This window comes from Lolium perenne, chromosome 3, assembly GCF_019359855.2.
Source record: "Lolium perenne isolate Kyuss_39 chromosome 3, Kyuss_2.0, whole genome shotgun sequence".
NCBI lineage: Eukaryota > Viridiplantae > Streptophyta > Magnoliopsida > Poales > Poaceae > Lolium > Lolium perenne.
Window position 1 is genome coordinate 91529363 of NC_067246.2, and position 14493 is coordinate 91543855.

General features: G+C 42.9%; 1 pseudogene; it reads left to right on the forward strand.

The window, feature by feature from the left end:
- Positions 1-11528: 11528 nt before the first annotated feature.
- On the forward strand, positions 11529-12292 carry LOC139837940 (magnesium transporter MRS2-B-like; annotated as a pseudogene).
- The last annotated feature ends 2201 nt before the right edge of the window (positions 12293-14493 follow it).

Consider the following 14493-nt stretch of genomic DNA (forward strand, 5'->3'; position numbering starts at 1 on the left):
AATAACGTCCAGCATGGTTATAAACAAGAAACATACCTGTCATGTCCAAGCTGGCGTCAGTCATCAGCTGAAGCATATAATTTTCTCGAGAGGAAGCTTCGGTAGCCTCAGCAACAACAGCATCCCTTGCAGCACTGGCTTCTTGTGCCTGTTGAAGAGCAATTTTTTCTCTCTCGGATGCTTGTCGAGATTGTTCCATCATTGCAAGAGTTTGTTTTTTCATGGATTGGAGTTGTTGGCGCAACTCTTGCAAATCTTGCGACAGATATTGCCCAGAAGAACCGTCGACAAAGTTGTCATTGACCAGCGTTTTCTTCGAGAATGAGGAAGCAGGAGAAGTATCGACAGAACGAGGATCGGCAGAGTATTTATCAAATATCAACTGGAAAAGAAAATTCCAATATCAAAGGATTGCACAAGACAGAATTCCATTGATTTTCAAGAAATTTACATGGATATTACATAAGGAGTTCTTCAAAAGTACTAAGGAAATTGTCGCCAAAGCTAATATGGCGACAATAGCTAAAGAAACAAGAAAAATAAAAAGAAGGGGCATTCAACTAGACCTCCGGCTTTGATGAGCTAGGAGTCGAAGATGGCTTGATCCCGAGATAGGAAAGGATTTTCTTCGTGTTGGGCTTTGCCGCCTTGATCAACGATCGCCATTTTTTCTGCTCTATCTGTTCTGTGTCGCCTACTTTCGCCCAGTCGATGGTTTGTTGGCTATCAGCAACTAAGGCAACAGTGCTTTCAATAGCGACCTTCATATTTTCCTGGCGCATCTTCAGCCCAAGATCTTCAGGAGGATTAAAGCACTTGGCAAGAGTAAGGAAAGTCGCGGGTTCCTCTTTCTTCGGGAAGAAATAGGAGAAGAGTCGCGACAACCCGGCTTTAGCTTCATCAATGCCCTCGCGTGCTTCTGTTCCATGAAACTCAAGGAACGAAATGGCGTCAAGAAGAGGATCATTGTCGGGATCTTCAAGCTCAAATTCCTGAGAAGTTTTATCTGTCAAGATAAAAAAATTATTAATCAACAAACAAGTGAAGGAAAGAAAGTCCAAAGGAGATGAAGTGGTTCAGATACTTACTGACAAAGCGACGGTTTTGCAACTTTATGCGCTTAATGATCGCTTCCTCGCGAGCAGATTGTGCGGCTATATTCTCGCTCAGCGAGGTCTCGGCATCGTGAAGTCTCTTCCTAAGATCTTCGACACCAGCGGCATCGGCCTTAGCCTTGTCAGCCTCTGTTCTAGCTTGGATAGCATCTGATTCGGCCTTCTTACGAGCCTCTTCATTTTGCTCTAATTGTTGAGCAAGTGTATTGGCACGTTCGTTGACCTCCGCCAGTTTTTCTGCCAAGAAAGGTAAATATAGTTAAAAACATCGACAACAAAGGAGTAAGAAAGCAAGGGCAAAAAGAAGCAGCAAGGCATTACCTTCAGTCTTACTCGCATACTCACGATACCCAATGAATTGGGCACCGATACGAATAAGCTCTTTGATCATAGGCTGTCAAAGAAGGACAAAGAAAGAAAATATCGGTATGGGAAAAATATGATGGCATAAAGAAGCAAATGGAGGAAATATAGACAGTGACAAGAAAATTAAGAACTTACATCATCCAAGAGAGGGTTAGAGGAGTTACTCAATTGAAGAGTAGGCTCCGGGATTGTTTCAACCCTTGCCCTTTTCGGTGAAGGGACAAGTGGGCTTGAAGGAGGAGTAGAAGCGCCGAAGTTTTGTTGAGGAGGCGAGGATTCCTCTCCTTCAACTGGCATCTCCGAAACAACTAGAGTATGTGACGTACTCGTTCGAGCAGCCACATCAACAGTTGGTACTTCTTCCTCATCATCACTGCGATTAAATGTTGGCAGTATAAAAAGCAAGATAGGAAAAAAAATTCGAGTGCAAAAATAAAAAAAAGGAGAGAAAGAAGTGACTTACGAACTGATGAGGGCCTCAATGTATGGATCATAAGCTGCCTTCTGATTTGGAGGAACAGCTTCTTCGGCTTTGGAGGTGCCGGAATCTTCGACATCATTCCTTTTCCTTTTGTTCTTTGGAGAAACAGCAGGAGGAGGAGATTGTGCTGATGCAGTGCCTTCAGAGGCAGCTTCCTTTTCAACAGATCCCGCAGATTTTCGAGAATCTGCGGGTTCATTCACAAAAGAGGGGGCATCTTGGTTGTCGTCGGTAACAACGGCCCTTTCCTCGACTTCTCCACCTTCAGGAAGGGGAGGAAGCGAGACAAGATTTGGATGGTTCTATATAAAAACAGGGGAAGATGTCAATAAAAAGGAATTACAGGAAAATAGCAAGGCACTAACAAATCAACCGACAAAAATTACCTCGGGAAGCGCATTGGTGGCGCTATACGGTTTTACACGACAGGAAGAAGGGACAGAATCTTTTTTGCTGAGAGAAGAGATTTTTCGGACAAGCTTTTCTAAATCCTTGACCTCCAAATCCACCGACAGCCGATCTACGTCCTCGTCGCCAGCATACTTCCAAAGAGGATTTTTGCGAGCCTGAAGAGGCTGCACTCTAGTTCTAAGAAAATACGCTGTGATTTGGATACCTGATAATTCTTCGCCACGAGTATTTTGCAACTCATGGATGCGAGTCATCAAGGCCTCTGTCGATGATTTTTCTTCCTCGGTAGCCTCTGCATCCCAGGAGCGGCGGCGAAGGATTTTTTCGGCACCATCAAAAGGAGGGATGTTGTCTTCAGCGCATCCATGGTTTTCCTCTTGAATATACAACCACTTCTTGCGCCACCCTTGAACTGAGTCAGGGAGTTTGACGTCGAAATAATCGACAGTGGGGCGCACAGAAATAACAACGCCGCCTATATTATAGGCGACATTGGGAAAGCCATTACGGCGACAAAAGAAAATGCGCTTCCATAGCGCCCAGTTAGGCTGGACGCCAAGGAAGGCCTCACAGAGGGTGATGAAAATGGAGATATGAAGGATAGAGTTGGGCGTGAGGTGGTGAAGTTGAAGACCATAAACAAAAAGCAATCCACGGAGGAAAGGATGAATGGGGGCGGAAAGACCGCGGATGAGATGGTCGATGAAACTTACCCGATACCCCATTGGAGGAGTTGGGTAGCTTTCTTCACTAGGGAAGCATATCGCCTTAGGCTTCTTGCTAATCCCTAGCTTCTTCAAAAGATTGATGTCCTGGGTGGAAATCTTGGACCTTTCCCACTCCGCGGTTCCCAGATCTACGGCAGCCATTGACGATTCAGGCGTGCTGCGCTTGATCAATCGACGAGGCGGCATCAACAATGGCGCAGGAATGCAGCTTGGAGAAGAGGAGCTTAGGAAGTTGTGGGGCGCAGGCGGAGGTTTTGCAAAGGAGAGCAGGAGAGCGGCGTGAGCGGAAGTGCTCGAGGAAGAAGAAGGAGATCTTATATAGAGGTGCGGCAAAGCGGCGGACCGTTGGATGGAAAAAATGTGTGGCAGATGATAACCACGTGGAAATAAGGGTAAAAAAGTATTTTAACACTGGAGCAGTTACGATACGTGCGCCAGGAAAAGTGGAGGACGTGTGTCCCCCACTTACACGACGTGTCAAGATAATGGATAATTTGGGCCCGCAAGGCAGTGGGAGAAAACTTCTCGCCATTTTCGGATTCACAATCGTGGCTATCGTCAGCAATACCGTCACCTTGTTAGAGAGAAAAATTCGACTCAACAGCGGCATAAAAAGGCGATATGAAAAAATGTTAGAGAGCCTTTGATCAAATACAAGTTTTTGATCAAATGCTCGGGGGCTACTCTGAAAAAATGAAAAGATCAAGAAAGACAAAATAGAAAAGGCATGTGCCTATGATCAAATACAAGTATTTGTTCATAGCCTCGGGGATTACTCCCATCGGGAGCGCTGTTCGCGCACCCGAGAAATTATAAAACTTCGGGAGAGAAAGAAAATATAGCGGCATAAGGCGTGGAGCCTACAACCAAGAACAAGTCCTTGGCTGTAGCCTCGGGGGCTACTCCCATCGGGAACGCTGTTCGCGTGCCCGATGAAATTATAAAAAAGAAAGAAAGAATGAAAAGAAGAAAGATAGAAGAGCAAAAGAGTATATTTCGAGTTATAAATAACTCTGTATATACTCCCATCGGGAGAGCAATATAAGTCATCTTTGACTCAATAAAATGTGCCATTCCAACAGCCGAATAAGCACTCGACAATATATTCTCAGAACGCCAAAGTTGCGATCAATTTCTGAATGCCGCAGAACATTGCGAAGGTAAGACCCCAGATCCGTTCTGTGAGGCGTGGCGCCGTCTCTGACGTCGGTTTGCTACTTTTATCCGTATCAACAGATATGAAGAAAAATCCTAACGGACGCGTTAGGTACCCGATAAATATAACTGGGACTCGACAGAATGGTAAGACCTTAAGCGGCACCTGTCGAAGTTTACACCAGTATCCCGAGATCATGTCCAGGGACGTGATTTTGAAGTAGGTTTTTGCGGATTGCCACTAGAGCAGTTAACTAGTACCTGATCCGTCAGATGAACTAGCCCCAACTACCATTATCCCTGCACAATATAGAAACTTATGTGAAGAAATATAGAAAGGTTTTTGAATTGTCGAGTAAAAATAAACAGTGGAGATTTTCCCTGACTCTACGATTCAAGAAAAATCTCGGGGGCTACTGACATAGGCATCCCCAATAGGCCTGTCGATGATGGTACCCGGGGTTTACTGAAGGCCCACTATCCGAAGAATAAGGAGGTTCGGAAGCCCAAGATATTGTTAAGGAAAGTTAGAGGTGTAATAGGAAGCATTATTTGTAATCTTGCGGGAGGAGTTAGAAACCTACCCGGACTCTGTAACTTGTACAATACGAAACCCTCGACTCCGCCTCCTATATAAGGGGGAGTCGAGGGACGCAGAAAGGATCGAATCATTGTTTTCTCAAACCCTAGCTTTCATATTCGTCGAGTACTTTTCGGCTGAAACCTTCGAGATCTACTTGCCCTCTACATCCAACTAAACCCTAGCCTACAATCTGTAGGCATTGACAAGTTAATACCTTGTCACCCGTCGCTTGGGACCCGTACGAACCAGCGCCGTACGTCGTGCCGGAGAACCCCTACGACACCAGCATCGTCGACGACGAGCCGAAGGTAACCCTTTGTTCCCTTGTTCTTATCCCATTTCAATCCTTTTGTGTTAGATCTAGCGTTATTAGGGTTCGTCTGTTCCTAGTTCAATCCATTTGTGTTAGATCTAGTGTTATTAGGGTGCGTATGTTCCCTAGTTCAATTCATTTGTGATTTGCTTTTGTTTAAGATTTGTGCCGATGATGATGAATATTTGGGCACAAATTGATTCAGGGTTTGGTCAGTAAACAATTGGTGTGTACAAATTTGTTGTGCATGATCTTTGGTTTATTGACTCAAATCCTGGATATAAGTGTGTCCAATGTAACTGAGGCTACCTCTTTTTTTTCGAGCCCATATTATCATGCATGATCTTTGTTCACTCTCTGTTCCATCATCGTTGCCATTGACTCCGTGTTTTTTGCACGATCTTTGGTGCTACGTGACAGGTGCAGAGCAGCGACGTCGACAGCGACGACGAATCCTTCCACACCAAGACTCGTCACGTCCTCAGGAGGCTGCAGTTCGACCATTACGATGGCCCCTTTGCTCGAGGCATTTACAAGTGCCCCTTCTGCAACAGGAAGCTCCGCGCCACCGACTTCAACTGCCTGGTGAACCATGTTGAATCCATTGGCAGATGCGGCGCTAGAGTTGGAACGACGGTGAACGTGCATGCGTTCATGGCCAAACACAAAGCACTTGAGATTCACCTGCGCAACCTCCAGGTGAGTCACAGGCGCAACCTGGAGGCGTTGAACATGCCTACTACACTCTCTGTATGTGACTGCTCTATCTGTAGAGCAGCTTAAATTCATGTAAAATGTAGCTTATGTTGTAGGGTTCTATCGGTACTACTGTTGGATCTGTCGTGAACATATCTATGCTATGTTGGCTGCTGTATGCAGCTTATCCTATATTTTTTCTGGATTTGTGCCCTAGATTTCCTACCTGATTGGGTAAAAACGAAGGCATAAAGAAATGAATGTCGTTAAAAAACAGAAGGAGAAGCTGCTCTAGATTTGCTGCCAATTTGGGCTATCAAATATGAATGAGATCGAGCGAGAGAGAGGAAAAAGGTACATTGAAAACTGCTAATCTGGGCGAAAGAGACAGAAACCACTCGTGCCCACGTCCCGGACCCACACGGCTCCACACGCTACGGCCCCACATGCTACGGCCCCACACGCTACGGCCACACACGCTACGGCCACACAAACATGGTCTCGTCCTGTCCCACGCGGTTCCTTCCTACCAGCCCCACACGACGCGGTCCCACAAACGACACGACCCCACTCGTCAGCACGGAACGGTCAACTTAACGGAATCCTGCCGTCCGAGCTGCTTCTGCTCCTTCTGCGGGTTTCAGACAAAGGCTAGGATAAAACTGATGAAAAACTAAGGAGCTGGGGAAAACTGAGCACAACTAAGGACCCGAGGGCACAGAAATAGAAATCCCAATATTTTTTATATGATTGAACTGGATACTACTATGTATTATATTACTAGTATATTTATCTCTCTACTATTCTATAGTTGGCTCATTATAAGACATGAATTTATTGTTTTCTTATATTCGCATCCGCTCCGAGTTGAGAAAACATCCGATCAAAGTTCTAGTAACATATGTTCCAAATTCGTATTTGGCGCATATGTATTCATTTTGAAACTATGGAAACCGATATGGTAGGGACACTATCTGATCCGCACTCGCTCCATTTCCAGCCTGCATGCACTTTCTCTAAAAAAAAATATAGTCGTGTTTTATCCTCTAATCCGATCCTCTTTATTTCAATATTTTCATTTCTTATATTTTTTTCAAGATAGTTTCTATGTTTTCCCTTTGTACTTTAAAAATATTTATATTTGAATGGTGTAAGAGCTGACAAGTGTAATATGAAACGAAGTGAAGTTCAGAGCTATATAAACTTAGTTTCAAGTTAAGAGAGTAAATCTACTCAAATACTAAAAATTCTTTAAGAAATAGAATGGGAAAAAATTATAAAAAAGAATAAAATAAAAATTTTTCTCGTGGAGATCTTTAGTTCCGATTGGTGGGTTTGTAACCCAGCCGAGACTAAATGGTGAGGCTTTAGTCCCGTTTTAGCAGTCTCGGTTGAGAAACCGAGACTAAAAATCCTTCCCAACCGGTAGAAGAGACACGTTTTCTACCATGATTGATGTACTACACCATATTCCTTCTATAAATGTTGCAGGATGACCCGGCCAACCAGGCCATCCAAAGGGGCAAACGCTCGTTGGTCGTTGGATACTGCCAGGTCGTACGGTTTCACTCCCCGCTTTTCATCTCAACCGCTGTATAGGTTATTACTTTTATCACTTCTTTCTTCTCCGGATAGCCAATGACGGCTGGGACCGGAATTGTGCGGGTCCGGCGGACAGAGGCAGTGACCCGTGAGTTTCTGGGTTGCTCGTTTTCGACAGGCTAGCTCGTTCGGTCGCCTGGTCACTTATCCGCCAGAGGTGAGAGAATCTAGATCGACCGACGTCCCCAATCCTGGCCTCGCTCCTCGCTCCCCAATCCCCACCTCCTCCTCTCCTCTCCAATAGCAGCCTCCTCCGCCGCCGTGGAGCCCTTGCTCGCCGGCGACAGGAAAGATGGGGGAGGCGGGGCCGTCGCGAGGTCTGCTCTAAAAGGGCGTTGTGGGGTGTAGGTTGCGGCAGCGCGCTGGCGGTTGGAAGTGGGGCGGAGCGCCGACGGTGAGACATAGGGCGGCAGCCGCGGCGACAATAGGTGGCGGCGCGCATGGAGGAAGGAGGTCGGGGTCACGCGGTGGAGGATGGAGGCCGTGGCCGCGCCGTTGGGGAGGGAGGTCGGGCATCGCGCCATCGATGTGATGGCCGGCCGCAGGAAGTGCGGCCCGAGAGCCGGCGCCGGCAATGGTAGGCACGACGGCATTGGGGACGGGCCACGCGTGAACGCGGAGCAGCAGCAAGCTCTGGGTGCGAGCTCGTCCGTTGTACTCCGTTTCCTGGAGGCGTTGGAGCGGAGCGCACCTGGCTGAACAATGGTGCTCCCCCGCCGTCTCCCTCCATTGGAGCTGCTGGTACTGGTATTCCTCCCCTCTCTCCTACTCCCTGCACGCCTCATGTCATCTCTCGTCGCATGTTGTACTGCAGTCTGTACCAACTCCTGATGTATGAATCACGACAGATGAAGGATCGAGGACACGTCGATGCAACTTCCGGAGTATCTTGTTGATGAAGTTTTCATAACGTGGTTAGTTATTGGTTATATGAACATAGAATTATTTAGCTAGCTTTTTTGTTGGGATATTCATATATGTATAACTGGAGAGGAACTATTCATTTGCCACTGTAACTTACCTATTGCTTGAAAGACAATCTCCCTTCTTTGCTTACTAGGAGCTGCTGGCAAAGGTGCATGCATCTTTATCTTGGTTTGGGACTAAGGCTTGAAAATAATTAACTTGTTGTGAAGTGGTGAGAATCTAAGAATGGTGCTGAACCTAATGATATATGCACAATGGTGAGAACCGAGCGGTTATGTTCTTTCCTTCTCCTTTACATGACAGGTCTCAAAGATGTAGATGAACAATGAGCTTACCAGATACACCACCTTTCGATGATACAATTCAGAACTTCCATAGCAAGAAGTGGTCAACAACCACGACATGCAGCCTTTTCTATGCCAAGATCTTGTTCAATTGTTATTCGAGGTTCTTTATATCCTCATCATATTTCATGTATATCTGTTAATTTTTGCTCGAAGGAGACTGGGAGGTGTTTCACTATTATGAAATCTTTTAGCATCGTGTTTGTTTATTGAACTATCTGCATGCCTGAATGTTTCGGTACCTATTTCAGCATGCTAGTGCATTTTAAACCTGTTGGTGCTTTCTCACAACCAGATGTTATATATTTTGTACAACAATTTATTCGATAGGCTTGCTTCTGAGTATGTTGATCATAAACGATCTGAAACGAGGCACTGATTTTGTCTTCTGCTTCTGCGCCATTCTATCATAATTTGGGAATTGCTGAGACCTGTCATATTTTGCAGTTCCAGACTTCCAGTACGGGAACCCTGATGTCGTGTGCTCCCCGCTGACCAATGCAAAGTAGAATGGGAAAGACTTGGTGGTAATCGACTGAATACATTCCTTTTTTTAGTTACCTGAGCACTTATGGTTTGGTTAGTTTCTTAGGCATCTTGAAAATCTTTCTGGAGATGAGAGCAAGTAAATAAAGTTGCATATGTCTCTTTCTTGCTTTGAAACTTTAGCTACACTAGGTTGATTTTTATTATCTAAAGAGACACTGACCAATGAGTGTAAAATGAAAACTTTGAAATGTCAAGTCCTCCTACAGTCCTGTATATGCAAAGGGAAAAGTACAATGACGTTAAGTGGGTATTATGGATGAGCCAGCAGTAATTTTTCAGCCCGTGCTCCTTCCTCTTTGGATCTTTTTGTACTTATTACATTTCAATCTAAAATACAATTACATAAAATTGTAGTTATGTTCCATTTTGTTCGATATATAACATAGACATTATTGTTGTTTTTTCAGCTAAAGCAACGGCAACTCCAGGAAAATCGTGTGCTTGCTGCTGCTAATAAAATGCAGATCCAATTAATGTCCGTCAGCTGTGCGGAAATACGAGTATCTCCAGGTGACTCTCCTGAATATGCTTGGCATGCGATTAATTTAAATTACTTTCTTGCCATTGCATATCTGAAATTTCTTTTCGCTTATGATGGGCTTACCTGTTGCTTTGCATTATTGGTGATCATTGATGTTTTCCTTGTGCAGTGGAGTCCATACTCGATGGTAGGCTTGATGGATATTGCAAGTGTGCTTGGACTGGTTTCTTGCGGGAGGCACCCTCAAATCGATTCTTGGTTAGTTGTGTTCCATTGTTTTTCACTGGCCAAAACCCAGGGATGGTCAATATGAAGCTAACTCTGTATTACCTTCTTTTTTGAGCCTGAATTATCATATCATTCCGCTGAATTTAGTGCACATAACCTGATGTGAGTTTGTCGTTCAACCTATAAGAGAGAAGGTTGTGTAGAGAGTTGCAATTGCTTGGCGTTCAAATTTGAATGAATATATGCAGCCACCTCTGTGTCAGTAAAAAATAAGGTTATTGTTTAATCCGTGGGTACAGTTCAGCGTGTATAAATTTAAGAAGCAACTAGGTCAGATGTGTATTAACAGGTAGGATGCAAATGGATATCAGTCAACCCTATTTATCAAAACATTTGACTTCACTTCTCATATGGGTTTGGTGTTAACAGTTACATGATTAATTAACGCTCAGTTCTTGATGTTTACTTTCAACTAAAAAAGATAGCATGATAGTATGAATTTACTTCAAACTGAACTGAAACAGAATTGTGATAGATTTGTAGGATAATCTCTCTCTCTCTCTCTCTCTCTCTCTCGGGTGTAGTTAATACACAAAGGTAAAATTTGATAAGTTCGTCCGCAGTGTAAACCTTCATTCGTCAACATGGTTCAGTGTGTGCCGAGGGCAACTGCATTATTTTTTTATGAATTAAATTTAGCATCATTTTATTGTTTCAATGATTCCATCTTAATATCTATGTAATGTGCTGATGGAATTATTTCAAACTTTACCGCCAGGAAGCACAAATGCAGTAAATTGGTAGCTGCTTGGACCATCTGCTTCTTGCAGTACCAGGTTAAAACGAATTTATGGTTCTTGTGTAACCATCTCACTGAAATGAGGGAACGTGAGAGGTGTTTGTGGTCTCAGTAGACTTCTCACTTGGCACCCAATTAATATTCTTGCACTGCTTTCGCTTCTTCATTTACATGTACTCTGGAGATTTCTTTATTATTACAGTTTTGAAATATATTGCTGAAATTTATGGGCCTAGGCCAAGTGACGATTGCTCTTGACAAATGATTATATTTCTTGCACTACAATCTGTTAATGCTTTTTTTCGTAGTTGGGATTCGTGCTGCCATTATTTCATATATGCTTTACCTCTTTCGTAATGGGTGTTTTACGGATTTCACTAATTTTATGTAAGCAATATTTCTTGAACAGTTTTACTTAGCTTGCTTTGTTGTTGTGTATGGCGGGCGACGACCAGACCAGGCAAGTCCATCCCCTCTCCTATCCTCTTTCATCTCAGTATCTGTTCCTCTGTGCGTTGTCGGTGCGGCAGTGTATACTCGATACCGTGTGGTAGTGGCATCTGGGCGTACAACGCCGACATCTTGGCGTGGTGGGTGCGAGGAAGCACGCTTTGGCTGCAAAGCTAGCTTAATTTAGCAAGCTATCCAGATCGATTGGATACTTTTTTTTCTTTGGTAGCACGCTATGCACATGTCTTTGAAATTCTTCTTCTCTCTCTCAGTGCTAGAAAATTGCAGAACAGATAAGCCATGGCTGAGATGTATCTCACAGAGAAAAGCTGAAGATGGAACCATCTATTTTGGGTGATTAGTCATTGTCGGCTTCTCCTTTTTTTTGAAATGGGGCAGCCCAGCGTCTGCATCAATTTCAGCTCATGTGTCTCCCGTCTCGTCATCCAGAAAATCATGGAAGTTGGAAAGAACCTTCAGCTTATGTAGAAGTAGACATGAAAGTGTGAAGACCTCAAATAATACTATGGGAGCATATGATAACACTCTTAACAACATGACATCAGTAATGAACCAACTTTATTCAGATTTCCAATATATCTTGTTATCTTTCTATGTTTGGGAGTCGAATAATGTCTGATTGGTTTTCCATATTTCAGCTGAAGAAGTACTTCAACGACACCGAAGATTTAATGGACATTCAGATGGTACATCATCATATTCCTTGCTCACCTCATTCAAGTTATCCGCACGCAGTAGAATTTATGCATTTCACATACTGCTGCCAGCTGTTCTGTACTAATTAATGTATGTTAAATTTCATTTTCCCAGAACAACGTTTGGAATCAGTTGATCCAGTTTGAGCTCCTGTGATCAAACCATAATATTTGTCGTCATTATTTTTTGAAGTGGACGCAGGAGTATTCCGGATGAACTTCAAGACTGACGTGTTCAGCATCTAAAATGCGTTCCAGTGGGTCCTGATAATTACCGGGGTGATTGGCGCATTCATCTTCTACTTCAAGTACAAGAGGCTGAAGCCCCTGAAGAGTATAAGCTCTTAGTAGGACGGATTCAACCTTCTATTTGCTTGTTAAGGTACCGCATCAAAAGTCTTGAATTTATGTAAATTAACATTCTTTGAAAGGCTTGCAGTGTACCTAGGAGAATTAAATGGATATATTTTTCTCTTTGCTGTAAATGGGTTATCATAGAAATCTCTATCCTTGCAAATATTTCACCCTATTAATAAAGCATACATATTGTTGGGGTTATCAGAGAATCTAAAGGAGCACAAATCATTGTAAGAACATATTTTTTTACTTACTATGATGAGTATATTATAGCTTTCTTCCTATAAATATATAGGAAAGCTATTACCGTGCTCATGCAACATTCCAATTGCTTTTAGATGAATATTTTGTCATTGCAATGCGGGATATAAAATTTACTCTGTTTTTCTTTTTGCACATCTGTACATTTTGAGATAGTTGCATACATGTTATTGCTGCACTAGATGAACGAAAGCCGCAAGGTGAGTCGATCTGCTCCATTTATCATCACGATAGTTGAGCATTTATTCATCTCTTAAATATTTTCTGCTAATAAGTCTTCATATAATCATATTCTCTCTTACAGCTCTTTTAATAAGAGACTTGCTCAGTTGCTCCTCGTAAAAAGGATAAAAATATTGATATTACGTTGCATAATTAGTAATATTTCTGACCGCTCACAGAATTTGTGTTCATTTTGCATTCTTGTCAGTATGTAACAAGGAGGCAGTATGTCATAGTGGCTGATTAGGAGGAAGGATTTATATTTTTTAGCTTCCCATTATGATTGAATAAGAATAATAGATTAATTTTCCAATTGGCAGCAGACGCGTGCTGATTGACTATTCAACATTAGCTTGCAGTTCACTATCAGAGCCAAAATGAAGTTGCAATTCACTGGCTTAGTCCTTCTCATGAGGTATTTCTTTTCCTTTGACCTGAAATAGTAGTAATAGTGGTTCCAGGAGGCTAGGATGGTTTTCTAATTAGCTATCCCTGCCATATCAGCATGGAAATAATTAAGCTAAACCAAACAATCATCACACACGATATTGCAGATGACGCCATAAGTTTATCATCTGTGCTACATCCTGGAAAATTCTCCTTAATCATATAATACATAAGAGTCAAGCTTTGACTTTTGGTTGATGATAAATATTACTATGATGCAGGCAGTACCTGGAAGTATTCTGGCAGCTGTGAATCGAGTGCGAGGTCTTCCTTAGGTACCCTGCATTACTACCTTCTCAGCTGGTGTTAGGTCGTTATTTGAAAACTCATTGATTTGTTTTGCTAAAAATATCAGTGCTCTTTGATGTGATGAGTAGCTTCGTATTCAACTATGCCTATTTTAATTTGGTTATTTCTATTTACTCACAGACATGCCAAAGAGACACATGCGACCAAATGAGGCCACCGCCACGCCTTGCCGCGGGCGGTTTGATGATGGCGGTGGTCACATAGTGCGTGCCGAGCAACGGCAGTGAGTGTGCGTCGTGCGATGGCTTTGGATTTCCGGTATAATTCTTTATTTGAATTTACATGACAGTCTCAATGATTTACTTGATTTTATCTTTGTTTTGAAATTCTTTAGATAGGAAGCAACATTTGTACATGCCCCATTCCAGAATATGCAGAGAAGATGGTCACTGCAATTGATGAAGAACGAGTTGATGGAAATTAGATTGGTGGAGCGGCCACATGTATTGCGAGAAATGTTCCTCGTGTAGGTACTACCATGTTATGTTCATTTTGGTGTGTTCCAGCATAATAAACCAAAAAAGGCCCCCTCTATTTTTTTCTAATCGTGAGCATGGTTTGGGCTACATCATATATAGTAACACAATGACTTTGGATTCCCGGTATAATTTATAGGCCTCACACTTCTTTTGCTATGACCCATTGAATTTTCCCCCTTAAACACCAGTTGAATGTATATTTGGAACACCAGCTGAGCATATCAGGTAAATGAAAAGCGTAGGCCAATACTGAATGATGGCAACGCTACTTGCAGAGTTATTACAGAATGAAATTAGCTTCAGCATTTTCCTTTGTTAATCTACTTGAATTACTCCATTTGTTGTGTACCTTTAAACTCTTCTTCAAACAACTTGGTTTATTTTCCATTTGTGAAGTAATGGTTTGTAGCCTTAAAACAACCCATTGGTATATTTTGTTTTACAAATACTGACCCATATATAACCATATGTTTG